This window comes from Fukomys damarensis, unplaced genomic scaffold (genome assembly GCF_012274545.1).
Source record: "Fukomys damarensis isolate Sample0158 unplaced genomic scaffold, DMR_v1.0_HiC HiC_scaffold_38, whole genome shotgun sequence".
Taxonomy (NCBI): Eukaryota; Metazoa; Chordata; class Mammalia; order Rodentia; family Bathyergidae; genus Fukomys; species Fukomys damarensis.
In genome coordinates this window covers 6,949,711-6,968,482 of record NW_022900950.1, presented here as the reverse complement: position 1 = coordinate 6,968,482, position 18,772 = coordinate 6,949,711, and the positions used below count along the sequence as shown (strand labels likewise).

Here is an 18,772-nt window from a genome sequence, read left to right as displayed (position 1 = left end):
TTGCAGTTTCTTTCACGAAATTTTCATTTCTTAACTCTCAAAATACTACAAATATTTAGAAATAAAACAGTCACTATTCAGCTAGTGCACACCTTGAAGCAATACTGATTATTTATATTCAGTTTCTTTACTGATTAGTTGATAGCTCATGTTCAATATTTGGTTCAATCCCACATTAAGTACTAAATATTTTGATTACACCCTACATGCACAATGCATTTTCTATTGATGCCAAGTTTCTAATGTTTATGACTGGTTCTTTTCATATCATGAAAACTTTAAGACATTACTCCTAAAGAGATGATAATATCCTTAAAACAACTTTAAATGTCATGAAACTGTGGAAACATCCATCATAATTTTCTCTAAGCAGAATTACACGTTGTAAAATAGCCCATTCTTACTTAGAACCAAATGTGTCCTTAATAAAGGAGGCAAAATTGTTTTTATTTTTGAGATTTTATTGTTATGTAGTGAGGCAAAAGTTTCTCCAAGAACATTTGTGGTTTAAACTCGATGCCCTTGTAGCTCAATTTAAAGGGCACAATGTTCATTGAACTCAATTTCCTCAAAGACAATTTTAGTTCTTGGAAGGAGGAGATAACAATTGGTATGGGTTCAAAGTAGTAAACATGCTTGCTTTCCTTTCAGAAATGAGAGGTATGAATTCACAGTATGTAAAAGAGAAAGAAAGGGTGTTTAAAACAGAAGTCATGTAGTAGGTCAGGAATTATAATAAATAGGACGAAGACAGTCAAATGAACTCAAAACAAGAGAAAACATAAACTCAAAAAACATACATCCCAGGACCAGCCGTTGAACTACATGAATCCTTGAAAGGAGTAAGGAGAATGTAGGACTAGGACTTTAGATCTACTCCATCTTATATAAACAAAACACACTCTTAAAAGAAAATGATGCAAATAGGTCACAGGAAATATATACTAATGTGGAAAACTTACCCAAGCCAAATTATACAAAATCAAAATTAATAAGCTATTTCAACAAAAAAGAAGAAATGAAAACCAAATTGTCATAGAAGATGAGCATAATACAAGCTTTGACAGATTCATTAAAATAAATAATAAAAATGTGTACCAATAAACTCAATGAGAAACTAAAATCATTTATAGCTAGGTGGATGCCCATTGAGAACATTCATTTAAGTAAAATTAATAGGACACACATGTGTAAACACCTTATAGTCTCTCTGGTGTGAGAAAGTAAAAGTGTAAATAAGGGTCCAAATGTATTTTTGATATTTTGTAATAGGAAGAAAAGGTCTAAATGATTGGGAAAATGGGAAGGGTAGAGGAAAGGTAAAAAGAGAAGAGAAAAAAATAATACAAAAGGAAAAAAATGGAAACTAAGTCTTTGTAAATAGGGAAGAGTGGAGGTGGGAAGGGAGACTAGGAGAATGGCAAAAAAATAAGAACCAAGATATGTCATATAAAGGCAAAAGATCCCAATAATATATGTAATTATATTGTATACCTAAAATGTACAAATAAAAATATCTTTAAAAAGAAATGCAAAAAAAATTTAGAAAGGCATAAATAGAATCTCTCTGGAAATTTTAATAATTATCATTGATAGTAATTTTGTATTCATGATAGGCAATCATAGAACACCAGAAAAACAATGTAAAGAAGTTTCAAAGAAAGATGTAATATTGACTATAATTATTCTCCTTAAGTCTGCTTTAACTGCACTTTATGTGAATGATTTTGTTTTACCCAGCTCTGGTGCATCCCTAAGTGAGACTGTAAAGTGACTGTCTGTGCACTTGGGCTCCCTGAATAACACAGTACCAGCAGCCAAAAATTCCACCCCATTTGTATACAAGCAGGATCACTTCAGACATACCTGGAGGAATGCTTTGTTCTTCAGTGGGTTTTACAGATGAATTCTCTGCTTCTGCTACATCACTGTCACACTTTGCTACCTTAAAGAATAACAGGTCAAGCACTGGGCATGCTTTACAGTGCGGTTCTTCAGAATTCTGCACCAGAGTCTAATACTTTCACCTAAAAAGGAGGGTTTTTTAATCTGAAATATTATGAGGAAACTCAGGTATCTACATTTAATTTCAACTAGATAAACACATGTGCATTCTTTGTGTGAGTAAGGAAGTCCTCATATCAGCCTCAATTGTTCACTGTGACTTAATCTTTTGCAAAGGTATGTTGCAGACTTTTCCATATGCATCAACTATAAATGGTGAACTTTTCTATTCAGCTTAAGAACTGTCTATAGATACAGCACCATATGTAAAGCTACCCAGGTAGTCCCCTCAACCTCCTGCAAGTTTCCTGTCCTCTTTCCTCTCCCTGTGCTGCCATGGTTCCTTCTTACTAGCTGTGAGCCATTCACAGAAGGACTTGAACTAAAGTCTCTTGATAATACACTTGTATCAATGAATACTGTAATATGTTTAATATGTATTTACTATTCATTTTTTATTACTTGTATGTAATTTTTAAAATGAATCAAGGCAATATCCTCTTTTATAATTACAAAGCATAATATTAAAGCATGAAATGTATTTTTAAAGTCATGACAAAAATAAGAGTGAACTTATTTAGCTCTAATGAAATAAAGATTTAATATTACATTTTAATTGCTCCTAACCCATTATTCTAAGGTATTTAATCTATTTAAATTTTCATCTCTGTGTGTGTGTGTATATAATATATATATATTTTTTTAATACTCTGATCAATTAAAGTTACTTCAGAATATAACATCAGGATATCTATTGACATATTCCAACACATTTTAGAAGTAATTCAATTGTGATTATTGAAATATTATAATATACTCATCAAATATTCCCAACCAATATTTTATATGAAATAAAATTTTACAGCATATATTTTGTCACATATGAAAACAATAAAATAAATTTAATTAAGATAAGGAATGAAGAGGTATTCCAAAGTCTTGGTGCCCTTTTTACTTGTATATTTTAAAAAACAATCTCATGCAGAAAAATTCAAAGATCATGAAAAATTGTAATACGTATATTCACTAATTGTTAAGATGCTTCTATATACAACAGATCACTCACTATATATTAATATCCTTATTCTTATCACTGGCTGCTGAATTTGGGGTTACTCAGTATAATCATGACTTTTTATTTCAATTTCCAATCATCTAACTTTAAGATATTCTGTTGCTAACTAGCTAAAAAGTAATTATCCAATTCAAATAATTTAATATAAGAATTACCACAATACTACGTAATATATAATCCATTGATTCAAGTCAGGATAGTGCATTTGTTATTTTATTTTATTAATATTTCTAGAATATATAAAGAACTTCAAAAAAATCAGCTCCCCCAAATATAAAGACCCAATTCAAAAATGGGCATCTGAAATGAACAGACATTTCTCAGACAAAGAAGTAAAAGCATCAAGTAAATATATGCACTTGTCATTTTAATCATCAAGAATTTTCCAGCCTTTTCTTGGTTTTAATAATGTTAGTTTTTTGTTTTGTTTTGTTTTGTTTTTTTGGTACCAGGGATCAAACTCAGGCTCTTGCACTTGTGAGGTAGGTAACAGAACCAGTGAGCTAAATCCCTGGAGATAATGTTAATTTTGAACACAGCATGAGAGATCAAACATTGGTGCACAGTCCTCTCCATGTTTTATCTTCATCACTATTATTTAAAATAAGAGATATTTAATATAGTGGGAAAAAATTAAATAATGTGTAGATATAAAAAGTTAATTTTGCCTAAGGTTTGATACCCTCAAAATTTTAAAATTAAGACCAGTAGAAAAAACAAGAAAACTTGATACAAGAGCATATACAAGAAGATTCTATGAAAGTAAAGCTTTATTTAGCAAAAGCACATAAATTGAAAGTGAAGAATGTTTTATTCAAAATTCCAGTGAAAACAATTTATAAAAATTATTGTAGTACTACTTATTGCAATATGTAATGATTGCATTCATCATAAGGAGTTGGTAAACATATATTAATTATTTTTTCTTGCCTTCTGTACTCTTTTTCCTCTCATTTCATCTCTTGGTACCCTTGCCTTTTGAAAAAGATCTGTGTCCCTGTTTCCTATTATCTATCTTTTAGGTTGCTCTTTAATTTAAATGTTAAGGTTCTTATATAAGAGAAACCATGTGTTCTTCAAGCTTGTGTGTCCAATTTATTTCACTTAACATTATGGTCTTCAGCTGCATCCATTTTCCTTCAAATGACTCCTTTATCCTTCTTCTTTTTTCCCTTATACCTGGGATCAAACTTATGACCCTGTGCTTATGCCACTAAGCTAAATTCCTAGCCCTCTTATCCTTCTTTATGACAGAATAGTACTTCTTTGAGTATAAATATCTGATTTTCATTATCCATGCATTTGTTGCTGGACATGTAGCCCACTCCCAAGAATTACTCAATGTGAGTCATGCTTCTATAAACTGCGTATACATGTAGCACTGTAATATGATGTCTTTAACTCTTTGGGGAAGATACCTAAAAGTGGAATAGCTTAGTAAAATGTAATTTTTGAGGAATCTCTGTACTGATTTTCATAGAACTTCTAGTTTACATTCAACCAATAATATTGAAGGGTCTCTTTTTCCCTAGAGTAAATATACTACAAAATGAAAATACATAATTAAAATATGTAACATTGAATTATCTCTGATACAAGTACATGTACATGTATTTTAAAAGAAATAGAATGAAATAGTGATAATGATAGAAATATAAGTACAAAACTACTTATTTTAGTACCACATTGAACAATATTACCTATCAAATCCCATGAATAAAGTTGTTTTTTGGAGTCTATAGAGGTGAAATAGTCTAAACTTAAATACAATAAGACCTAATATTGAAACCTGTAGATGATGAATGGAATTTAATCAATTGCCATAAATAATACAAAATTTATGTGAAATAAATATAAAATATATGTATAATGTCTTTCTTTTCATTCTTAATATAACTAGGAAAATTTTTAAAGTTGAAACATAATGTATGATAATTGAAAATATTGCTTAATGAGCACCAGGAAGATAGGCCCTCCCCTGCCAGTGCCACCATCGCTTCTGTTCCAGGAAGGCTTTCTTTGGCCCAATCCGCAGGACTTCCCCTGCTAGTGCTGCCATCCCTCCAGAGCCAGGAAGGTGGCTGCCCCTGAAAACCTCCACCCTCCCACCCCCCACTTGCAGACTTCCTGATTGTGCCAGTCTTTGGACCCACTCTGCAGAGACACAGGTGGTCATAAAGGGTTTTTAAAGAGCTCCCAACTTTGAGCATCTTTAAAGAAATGGTGGGGGAAACTTGTAGTAGAACTGTGTGGAGTTCAACCCATCAAGAGGTCAGGGAACTCAACATGGGTCCTGTGGCCCAAGGTCAGTCTGCATCGTGGGGATCTGCCATCAGCTAACTGAGATCAGAAGACTTAATTCTGCACATGGCTGCACATGTTGTGTATTATGACAGCAGAGATATAGTCTCAAAGAGGCCCTTCAAATTCATTTTTTTGTTTGTTTCTTTTCCTCATTCCACTCTGCAAATTCTTTCTTTTTTCTGTCCTCTTTCTCCAACTCCGTCTCTTGCTCTACCATATTATCCCTCATCTTCTTTTCTGTTCCTGCTCCTGCCTGAACTCATATTTCCTCTTTTATTATTTTTTCTTTTTTCTTGATGTTCTTTTCTTCTGTCAATCTACCTCACTCTAGGGTCAATAGTTTCAAGGGAAAGTGAGCCCCTATTACTGTTAGGGGATAGATTCTTGTCCTTATACTTGCATGCTGTCTATCCCTTTTGAATTTAACAGTTTCTTAAAGATTGTGTGGTCATTCTATGTCCTCTGGCTTGACTTCAAATCTTCTCCAATTCTTTCACTTATCTACTCCTCTCATCCTAACTCTGTCTAAGGCAACATTCTACATGGTAGATATGCTATATTGAAAAGTTTATTCACAGCAAATGTATTTGGGGCTGCTTCTTGATTTTAATTTAATTCACATGGTTTGAAGGTGACAGACTAATGACTACCACAAGTGGTCAATTTGCAAGTTTTACTTGATTCTATTGTGTTGCTCATTGTATCAATTGAGATAAAGGATTGTGATTGGTTTAATGAGCTGTTTTCTCTGATATTATGAATATGAGTAGGTCTATGAGTCATTAGAGTCTCAAAAGCTAAAGCGCAACTATATCAGGAAGATTTAAATAATAACCCATAAATTAAACCAAGGACAACTAAACAACAAAAATAAAAATGAGAAAACACTTAAGTAAGACACAAAGTCAGACTTCCAGTTCACCAAAGGCAAACAGTAAGGCAAATGAGGATGAAAGGTCTGATAGTGAACCACCAGCACACTCTAAACTCACAGCACAGGAAGTAACAAAACAGATCAATCAGGCTCTAGAAAAATTCAAAACAGAAATAATTTCCCGATAACCATAGAGATGGTGAATAAAATGAAATTCATGATTCGAGACTCTAGAACAGAAACTGAGGAAAAGATTGATGAGCTCAGGACCATGATAGAAGCCATGAAGGCCAAGCATAAGAAAGAAATGGAAATAATAAATGACCAACATAGGAAAGAAATGGAATCCATAAAACAGATTCAAACAGATATCCAGGAGATTAAAAATTCTATTGAAAGTGTTTGCAACCAAATAAAAGTATGTGAAGATAGAATCTCAGATATAGAAGATAAGATTGCAGTCAGCGACCCTGAAAAGAGAGGTCTCTTAAAAACAGTAATGAATCATGAGAAATCAGTCTAACAACTCCTAGATGATCCAAAGAAAAATAACATAAGACTGACAGGAATCCATGAAGTAGCAGGAGAAAATGAAAATGACTTAAAGAAGATGTTCATAGAATTAATAACAGAAAAATTCCCAAACAGAGGGGAAAAATTTGACATACAGATGTGAAGCATATAGGATTCCAACTTGCCACGATAAAAAAAAAAAAATCTACCAAGACATATAATAGTCAAGATCCCAGAAACCCAAAAGAAGAACAAAATACTACAAGCAGTAAGAGAAAAGAAACAAATCACATGCAGAGGAAAGCCCATCAGAATAACAGCAGACTTTTCAACTAAAACTCTAAGGTCAAGGAAAGCCAGGAGTGAGAGGTATTTCAAGTCCTAAAAGAAAACAACCTCCAACCTAGACTGATGTATCCTGAAAAACTGAACCAAGCTTTTGAACTCATGGACTTAATACATGTCTATAGAGTGTTCCAACCAGCAAAATCAGAATATACATTCTTTTTGGCTAAACATGGGTCATTCTCCAACATAGACCACATACTAACTCACAAAACAGGTTTGAATAAATGCAAAAGAATCAAAGTTATTCCCTGTATATTATCAGATCATAGTGTAATCAAGCTGGAGATCAATAGCATAAGAAACTGTAGGAACCTCACAAACACATGAAAATTGAACAACACTCTCCTGAGCAATCAATGTATCACAGAGGAAATTAAAGAAGAAATTAGACAGTTTTTACAAATAAATGCCAATATAACATACAAGAATCTATGGGACACAATGAAAGCCATTCTATGTGGAAAATTCATAGCACTGAATGCCCACACTAAGAAAACAGAGCGAGCTCAAATAAACACCTAATGATGAACCTTAGACTAATAGAAAAACAAGAGCAAGAAAAACATAAAGCTCAAACAAGAGAGGAAATTATAGATTAGAGCAGAAATCAATGCAGTGGAAACTAAGAAAACAATACAAAAACTAAATGCATTAAAGAGTTGGTTTTTTAAAAGAATAAATAAAATCAATAAACCACTAGCTAACCTTATTGAAAAAAAGGAAAGAAAAGGCTCAGATCCATGAAATCAGGAATGAAAAAGGTTAAGTCACAACAGATCCAACAGAAATCCAAGGATTGTTAATACCTACTTTGAGAACCTGTACTCTAGTAAAATGGAAAACACAGAAGAAATGGACAGATTTCTAGATTCTTATGAATTATCAAAGTTGAACGAAGAAGATAAAAACATTTTAAACACTCCAAATTCAATCAGTGAAATTGAAAATGTAATTAAAAACTTACCAACAAAGAAAAGCCCAGATCCTGATGGATTCACTGCTGAATTGTACAACACATTTAGAGAAGAACTACTGCCATTACTCTTCAAACATTTCAATGAAATTGAAAGGGAAACAATACTTCCAAATTCATTCATGAAAGCAAAGTATCACTCTGATTACCAAACCAGGGAAAGATGCAACCAAAAAAGAGAACCACAGGCCAATCTCCTTAATGAATTTAGATGCAAAAATCCTTAATAAGATACTAGCAAACAGAATACAGATGGTCATCAAGAAAATCATACATCCTGGACAAAATTGGATTTATTCCAGGGATGCAAGGATGGTTCAAGTCAATAAATGTAATACACTACATTAACAGAGTCAAGGACAAAAAACATATGATCCTCTTGATAGATGCAGGAAAAGCATTTGAGAAAATTCAACACCCTTGCATGATAAAAACCCTGCAAAAAATTGGAATAGATGGTCTATATCTCAACTTAATAAAGGCTATCTATGAAAAACCAACAGCCAACATCATATTAAATGGCCAAAAACAGAAAACGTTCACGTTAAAATTAGGAACAAGACAAGGATATCCACTATCACCACTCCTCTTTGATGTAGAAGAGTTTCTTTCTCTTGTTATAGAAAGCTATATCTCTTCAATATAGAAGAGTTTCTTTCTCATTATTTGCTGACAATATGATACTCTACATTGAAGACCCAAAAATCTCCACCAAAAGAATTCTAGAGATAATTGACACTTTCAGCAGAGTAGCTAGATACAAGGTCAACACCCCAAAATCAATAACCTTCTTGTAAACAAATAACAGTCTCACTGAGAGAGAAATTAGGGAAACAATTCCCTTCACAATAGCATCCAAAAAATATGTGAAGTATCTAGGAATCAATCTAACAACAGAAGCAAAAGACCTCTACAGTGAAAACTATAGCACTCTGAAAAAGAGATTGAGGAGGTTATAAGAAAATGGAAAGATCTCCCCTGCTCCTGGGTAGGAAGAATCAAAATAGTGGAAATGGCCATACTACCAAAACTGCTATACACATTCAATGCAATGACAATTGAAGTTCCAACACTGTATTTCACAGAACTAGAAAGAAGAATCCAAAAATTCATTTGGAACCAGAAGAGACTTAGAATAACAAAAGCCATCCTAGGCAACAGAGACATGGCAGCGGGGATAGCAAGTCCCAATTTGAAAACTATACTACAAAGCCACTGTGATAAAAACAGCATGGTCTTGGTAATGAAACAGACCTGAGGATCAATGGAAAAGATTGGCAGGCACAAAAGCAACTCCAGATGTGTACTCAGCTACCTAATTTTTGACAAAGGATCTGACCAACCCCACTGGAGGAAACATAGCATCTTTAATAAGTTGTGTTGGAAAAACTGGATCTCAACCTGCCAAAGATAAAAACTAGACTCTTACCTTTTACCATGCACTAAATTAAAATCCAAGTGGACTAAATATCTAAATATTAAAACAGAAATACCAAACTTGCTGGGGGATTAGCTAGGCAGAACTCTAGAAGACACTCTCATAAGAAAAGACTTTCTAAACAAATTCTCAGTAGCACAGGAATTAGCAGAGAGAATCAACAACTGGGATCTCATCTTACTAAAAAGCTTCTGCACTGAAAAAGAAACCATCAACAGAACACTAAGAGACAACCTACAATGTGGGAAAAAAATTTTACCAACTGCTCCTCAGACAAAGGATTATTATCTAGAATATATAAAGAACTCAAAACAATCAGCCCCCCTAAATATAAAGACCAGATTCAAAAATGGGCATTTGAAATGAACAGACATCTCTCAGACAAAGAAGTAAAAGCAGCAAGTAAATATATGGAATATAATGACCACATCACTGGTCATTCGAGAGTTGCAGATGAAACAACACTGAGATCCCACCTCAGCCCACAAAGAATGGCTGCTATCAAGAAATTAAACAATAACAAATGTTGACCGGGTTGGGGAGAAAGGAATCCTTCTTCATTGTTGGTGGTAGTGCAGAATAGTGCAACCACTATGGAAATCAATATGGAAATACCTCAAAGAGTTTGGACTGGAGGTTCCATTTGACCCAGCCATCCCTCTGCTGGGTATCTTTTCAAAAGAATTAAAAGAATCATACCACAGTGATATATGCACACTTATGTTTATAGAGGCACAATTTGTAATAACTAAAACTTTGAAACAGCCCATTTGCCCATCAGTTGGAAACTGGATAAAGAAGATGTGATTTTTCTATAAAATGAAATTCTAATCCATAAAGAATGAGAAATTAGAGTCATTCATAGGCAAATGGATACATATTGGGGATATACTCCTAAGTGAAATAAATAAGTCACATATGTTTAAATATGAAATAGTTTATCTGGTGTGAAAATCTATAATAGTACATAAGATTCTAATGAGATAACTACAATGTGAAATGGGAAGAAAAGGGCTAAAGGTGTACAGAAAGTGGGAAGGGTAGGGGAAGAGTAATAAGGGAAAGAAAAAAAATAGGAGAAAATGATAAAATGGAAATAAGGTGTTTGTGAATGGGGAGGAAAGGAGGGGGTGAAGGGAGGGCAGGGATAGGGGCAAAAATGAGAACCAAGACCTGTCATGTAAAGGCACAAGATCCCAAATGAATGTATTAAGATTCTAATGAGATAACTACAATGTGAAATGGGAAGAAAAGGGCTAAAGGTGTACAGAAAGTGGGAAGGGTAGGGGAAGAGTAATAAGGGAAAGAAAAAAAATAGGAGAAAATGATAAAATGGAAATAAGGTGTTTGTGAATGGGGAGGAGGGGAGGGGGTGAAGGGAGGGCAGGGACTAGGGGCAAAAATGAGAACCAAGACCTGTCATGTAAAGGCACAAGATCCCAATAATGAATGTAATTGTACTGTATACCTAAAATGTATCAGTAAACTCAATGGGGAAAAAAAAAAGAAAATATTGCTCAAGATGTTGCCAGACATTCATTCTGATAAATACAATAAGAAAAGTGAGGGAAACTTGCTGTTTTATGTCCACTACCCTATATGGAGCTATAGAAAGTACATAATCTATATGATTATGAAGAATTAATGAATATACATTGACTTTTGCATCTGGAACACAAACACCTCTATTGTTTCAGTGCTGTCCTTGTGTGTGGTAATGAATATATAGAGTTGATTCATTACAATCTTTTCTTCATTCTTTCTCTCTCATAAAAACAGTTGCCATTTTAGTGTACATATCTCTGTACCAAAGTTGGGCTGTATTAGAATGGTAATTACCAAGAGAGTCATTATATTATTTTTGAATACATACAACTATTAGTGAAATATGACCTTTTCCATATGTAGACATATTTTATCCAGAATTATACCACTGCTTTTATTATTTGATTATTTTCATTTGATGTTTGTGTTGCTGATGCTCTTTTGTCTACAAAAAGAACATACTTCGGGAATTTATAGCCTTTGTGTTTACTTTTCTCAAGCTTCCATTTAAGTCATAAAAACCACATTGGGCATCTTTTAAAAGTGTGTGTTTATGTGGTAACAAATTAAATATCAGAAAACTTTTCATTCAATAAAAATAAGTTGTTTTCAGTTGATTCACCTCTTTTACATCTGCTATTTATTCTCAACCTTTGCTTGCTCCTACTGCTAGGAACCTCCATTTTTAAATGGAGGGTCCCACAAGTTTCCTATGGTTCTTTTTTATTTTTTCTAACTCCCTCCTGCATGACATCACCTAGTGCCATAAAGTTTTATAATACCCATATGCTCAATATATGTGTGTGCATCTGCAAAACAGGTCATCACTGTAAATTTGTTTGTATATATTTATTTGTTTGTTTATTTTATTTATTTATGGCACTTGGGATCAAACTTGGTCCCTTGTGTTTTGAGAGACAGGTGACAGCACCACTGAGGTAAATCTCCAGTCTTTCACTGTGAATTTATTATGTGTAATTTTTTCAGCATTTATGAATATACTGGCACCTTCAAACAGCATCCTCCATCCTAAACTGTTTCTTGTACATTTTCGTTTTCTTCCTGCTAGCCTGCACTGTTTAAAAAAATTGAAATTAAAAAAAACACCAACCTCCACATTTACTAACCTTAGAAATCTAAGTTTTGGCCTTGATTAATGTAAGAGAAAAACTGACTGAACCAAATAAATCAGTATGGTATACTTTATTCAAGACTATTATAATAGAGGAGAAAAAATGAATTCAACTCTTTAATTTCTGAACAAATATATATATATATATATATATGAAGTTACTACTAGATGAAGTTGGCAGTCAGTCAAAATGATAGGAATATATGTGTTTGTTCCTTAATGCATCTCAAAGTTAGGATCTTACCGATTGTGTTATTCTCCTTATTTGTGTGAACATTTAAATGGAAAAACTGGGGTGGGGATCCTGAGAAAGACATACCGGGTGTAAGATTATATCTCAAAGAGAAGGAGAAATAACTTGCAACTGAATGTTTCATGAAATAAACTCCCTAACAATAGGGAATTTAAAAACCCTTCTGAAGAGTCATCAAGCTGAAGAGAACTTTAGCACTCTTGTGGTAATTATCTTCTTTCACTTCAAGCATTGAGTCATTAAGGTATTTTCTTCTCTCTATGAGATGCGATCAAAAAATACAGTGAATAGTTAAATTTTAAAAATACATTACAATAAAAGACACCTTTAGCAATCCCCCTCACATGACTCCTCCTGATGTCAAACACACTTACCCTTCATTCTGACCAGTTTCTGAAGCCATCATGGACATCCTCCCTTATGACTTTGCACGCACTCTGTGGTTAACTCCCTGTTCCCCACTGATTCAGTCTTTACTTCCATGATTATTTAGAGTTGTGAGAAAAGCCAGAAATTGCAAGGTGAAAAATCCAGTGTATAAGGTGCATGGGGACCTAAAGTTTTTAGGAGTCCATCTTTTCCTTGACACTGGCATTTACCATCTTTTACTACATTTTCTAAAGACACTTGTGGAAGAGAACTTCCAGAACCACTCCAGAGAGTGCCAGAAATAATAGGATAGATCTGTTTGAATCAAGGGAAATACTTTGGTGGAGATTAATGGCAATTTGTGTTTTACTGTTACAAAATTTTTCATTGTAAATATGCATCATATTTTCAATCATACTTCATATTTCAAAAGACTCCAGGCAGTTGAATGCTCTAAATCACCCCTATATTCATTTTTTAATTTTATTTATTTATTACTTTTTTGGTGCCAGTGATTGAAGTTGGGACTTTGTGCTTGTGAAGGAGGCGGTGGAACCACTGAGATAAATCCCCAGCCCTCTCACTCCTATATTTAAAATGCCTCATCCAAATTATCATAATTCTTCAGCATTGATGCACAACCTCCAACTTTTCTTCTTGTCTTGTCACACTCCCACCATCCGTGATTCATGGCTGTGTTATCTGATGAACACATATTTGATCTTATGATCACTGTAGCCAAAACTGAACATCAATCTTATCGAAAAGCAAAAAAAATCAATTGATTTTTCATGGCTGATAATGCCCTGTGTGATCTGATTCTTGTTTACTACTCAAAACTCATCTCATTTCTATTATTTTCTCCGTCTTCAAGCCTTACTAGTCTGGAAGTCACAGAGTCATACCTGTCAGTGTCTTGGTAGTGGTTGTCATCATTCCTGCTTTTTGGAGAAAGAAACACCCTTTCTCCTGACCTTGGAATGTACAGTTGGTCTTCCTTGTCATGCAGAAGTGGGTTTGCATGCTATCTTTCAGGAAAAGCACCTCTGATAATTAGACAAGCTGGATTTTGGATTTCTTTTTAAATCATGCATCTATATTTGAATAATCTGCAATACTCTGGTTTCTTTTCAGATCATATAAATCTTTCACATTTTGAATAATCTGTATAATCAGTGTTCTTATACATTCAGTTTCCTGAAAAGTATATGATTTCAACCAAATAACAAGAGATCTAATATTATTTTAAATATTAAATGTTAAAGATAGCACCAAATAAATTCATCACTTGGCAAAATAATGTCATTACTTGATGGATCCAGATTTGCACTCAAAGTGTTTCTTACCTATTATCTTTATATAAAAATACATATTACTTCAATATTTAATATTTATCAAAATCTTAAAGTAACATTTGGATTAATTCCTGGTGTCCATTTGAACTAAGGGAGCATAAATCAGTACAGTAAGGCTGCTTGTACACCAGGCAAGAGTGAACTTTACGTGGCCTTGGGCACAAGCAGCAGTGCCAGCTGTGGGAGGCCAAGGAGTATACACCAAAAGAAGGCAAAAGCCATCTGGAATAGTTCATGTGTGTGATTTTAATCTTGTTTGCAATTATTTCAAAGGGGAGAAACCATATGGATCAGAATTAAGATGCTCCATTTCAAGGAAATGGCATACAACTTGTCAAATCCTCCTTTGGACTCTTCTTGAGAAACTGTCTGCTTATAAGACAACTCTGCCCATGCTGATCTTATTCACAAAGGATCCTTGCCCACGTTGTTATGAAGTTAAGGAACTACTCAAGCCTTACAAAAACTGAGTAATATATAACAGTGTGACTTTTAAGTATGTGGATGGATATGGCATATGATATAAAGTATCTGCCTGGATTACTTTTTAGGAAAGAGATTAAATTATTTTTCATTTTAACTTGCTTTCTACTCTTCAGAGAGAGTTTAGTGCTGATTTTCATAAAACTCATTACCCTTAAGTGTTTTTCCCTAACAGTACTGATTTTACTACTCTGATCTTAATATGAGTCAAAGTTGGCTAGCAGGTGCAGATGCATGCTTTCTTTAAACTTTTGCCCCCATTCCCTTTATCTTATTTTGTAATTCCATTGGAAGCATTTTCATGTAGGAAGCCATCACCCCTTTCCCATTCTTCCTGTCAAAACACTGTGGTCCTGATTCTCAGGCAGCTTCCCAGCTGGGAATTGTCTATTTCACAGGTAACTGCAAAGAGCACTGATGCTGAATGTAGCAGGTGTAACAGAAAAGTAGAAATGCCTCATGTAATGAAATCGGTCAAGTTTTGGAAATCAGGAGCATTAGAACATTATGGACCTAAAAATAACATGACAACAAAAAAATCCTTGAGCAGTACAAAGAGTCTGGGGATCGTTTAATCAGGGCAGTTGCTGCATCATTCCGTGGTCCCTAAAATACAGAGCTTTAGCCTGTCTGTGTTTCAGCTTACCTGAAATGAGGTGGATAACACCCTTCTGGAAAACTCTGCTGGGTACGAAAGGTATAAATTTGACATTCCTGCCTTTCATTGGAATGGCCAGTTTCTTATGATGTAACAAGTAAGCCTCTCAATACTTAAAAAACAGCTCCAGAAACTTGAGTAGCAAGGTGCTGGATGTTGACTTGTGCCGTTATGATTTTCCACCATCTCTGTCCTTGAGGCACCCTTTGTAAGGAAAGGACCGTGACCTCATACTCTTTTTGTCAGTTTCACAGAGCCCTAAGAAGATTCTCAACTCAGGGACACCGCATAAATTTTGCCATTCCAATTCTGAGTGTTGGAAATACCATTTAGGAGCTGTTTATGAACCTTTTTTGAAAATAAGATTCTCTTGGCAGAGCAGATTATAATGGGGGCAGGGAGAACCCCATTTGTTTTATTTATTTTTCCCTTTTGTGTTTATACAGAAGCACCACTCATGGACTGGACAGTGCTGTTCAAAGGAAAGATGCTCTCTGAATTCCTACTGCTGCCCTGGAGGGCTTGGCTTTTTTAATAAAAGAATAAATGATCTTCCACTCTGTACACAAAGTGAAATGTGAACAGTAATAACTGTGCACAAGCCAGCACTGGGAAGGTTGAGGCAGGAGGATCACTGTGAGTTTGAGACCAGCCTGGGCCATATAGTGAATTTCACGTCAGTCTCAATTACATAGTGAGACCCTATCTCAAAAAACCAAAAAAGAAACAAAGAAACAAAAATGCACAGTAAAAAAATGGAGGAAGGTTTTGAAGAATAGAAAAGAAGTGCAAACTTTAAAGTGAGATGGCCCTTGATTTATAATCTTTAAAGATTGAATAAAATTTACGTATCTAGAGCTTGCATGAGTTTAATATTTGGTAGTTATTATTGTTAATATTACCTGTGATAAAAAGCCTGGTGACTGAGATACAAGTACTTACAATTTACACTGGAGTTTACCTGACTCAAAATTTTATTTATTTCATACTTCTTTTTTAAACCTTTCAAGAACTTGCACAAACTTTGAGATTTTATGAAATATTAACTCAGGAATTAGAATAATTATAAATTTATTTTGTTTTAATCACAATTCTTTATGTTTTATCCCAGTATAAACAAATATCAAGTTGTCCTATCTGGTTTGTATATAGTCCTGAGGCCGTACTCATTCTTTGTAGAAAGAGTCCATCTTTTCTAGACAATGCCTTGCTATAAAGATTACAGAAGTCTAAATAAATATCACTCTCAGTTTTATTAAGTAGCTGTATCATTTTTTTCTAAGTCACTTATTTTCCACTTTCTCATCTGTAAAAGGTTGAAAACAGGTAAAGGCAGTAAAAATAGTGGTGAAGTAAACATAAACTTGAATTTTTGGGTTTTAAATCCCATTTAGAGTTTCAAATCTCTGTTAAGTTTTAAAATCTGAATTTGTCCACACAAGCCCTAGAAATAGGAAAATCACTAAATTGTTGATTTTCATCATCTGTAATATATGTATAAAATGCTTCAGGAATTGAATGGGATAAGATATGTGAATACCTTGCATATTGTCTGATGCTGAACTAAGCACACTAAATATAAAGTTCTAAAAATAACTATTAAATTGATATTAAATAATTATTAAAGTTTCAAAATTCTACATTTTCACATCTGTTAATTTTCCAGAAGAGATCCACTGATATATTTTTAAATCAAATTTCACTTGTGAGTAAAACAGAAATTACTGACACTCATATTTGTGAAAAATACTTTTCTTCTGCACAGTAAGCATGATATATTAATCCTTTTTGAGTCACTGTTTCTATTAATTTCTCAATTATACAAAAGATATTTCACATCAAAGGAATTTAATGTAATACAGCAACTTTTATAATGTTTAATAAAAACTGTTTTCTGAAATCTGATAATTGGATTTTCATTTGAACCGACTGATTTTATAGGAAAATTCTAAATATGCTATCTTCTTAAAGCACATACATTTTACCAAATTCATTTATGCAAGTAGCTATATATTTTACGCATGCATTTATTACCTGTATTCTATATATTATCTTATCTCTTATTTATATATAAATACATATAAGACATATATATATCTTTATCTATATATATATATATATATATTACTTTACTTTCATATATATAAATATGGAGGGAGAGAGTCATTTGCATAGTAATTTTAAATGATTAAGTGGTGTTATATTAAAATAATTCTGGGCAAATTAAAACTTTTCTATTGAAACAGCAGGTACAGACAGTTACAATTTCTTCATACATTTAGCACTAAAAAGAATAAGTTTTCAACTATAATATATTTGTCATGGAAAAAAAATTGAAAAATTGTATTAATATAAGCAAAACAGCTTGAAGGAATGGCACATTAGATTAAAATCATTTACATAATTTGATGCATTTTGAATGTGAAAAATTTTAGTATACATTGAAAGGCCAGTACTTTTCACAGAAATTCAAAGAAAATCATTTTCAGTGCAAGTTTGACAGAATGTTTAGAGTTAAAGAAGTTGCACCAAACAGATCTGCTAATTCTGTTTTCAGATAAACTTTTTATGGGCTTGAAATACCTGTGTCCATCTATTTTTATTTAAAAGTCATTATAATAATTTGTTGACACTATCAGAATCAATTGATTTCTTATCTTGTATTTAGAAGATTTAATTACAACATTGGCTGACAGCCTCTTCTAATAACAAGTTCATATAATTGAACAAAGTAATTGAAGGTACGAAACCATGTCAGCATGCTGGCTAATATAAAGAGGTTGAGACCCTAGTGAAAATTAAGTCAATTGAATTGAAAGTGGCACTACATAATTAATCAAAAGGGAGATTATTTTCTTACTAACAAGTATAAAACAGTTTTTAAGCCCATAAAAACATGCTTCAAAACACTGTTTATATAATGTAAAAGATATGTATTTCAGACTTTCATTCATTTTTTTAAAATCAAAAAGAATTTTCTTTCTGTTGTTATTCAATAATAAACTGTGATCGGTGTATGTAAAAGAAAGTTGTGTACATGTTTACATTCTAAAGCAATATTCACATGCTTTACCCTTTTTATAACTTTTCTGTATGTATTTATTTTTTGATTTTTTTGTTTGTTTTGTTTTTTTGAACCAGGAATTGAATTCAGGGTCTTGCATTTGCCAGGCAGACACTTTGCTGCTGAGCTACACTCCTGCCCTTCTGTAAAACAGAAAGAAAAGGTCTTCTGTTTTGTTTTAATTAATTAGGAATCTTTTAGAGGACATGAAGCCGAGGGTTGATATGGTTGGATTTAGGTTTTCTGTAGGACTACACTGGATGATTTGGTAAGGTAAACTAAAGAAGGAGGAAGAAAGAAACATTTATATTGATGGTTACTACAGGAGTAATAACAGGGATAAAGAGAAAAGTTAAATTACAGACACACTGTGTGTGTGTGTGT

General features: G+C 33.3%; 1 pseudogene; it reads left to right on the top strand.

Moving 5' to 3' along the window:
• The first annotated feature begins 5,365 nt into the window (after nucleotides 1-5,365).
• LOC104872527 lies at nucleotides 5,366-15,466 on the top strand (annotated as a pseudogene).
• The last annotated feature ends 3,306 nt before the right edge of the window (nucleotides 15,467-18,772 follow it).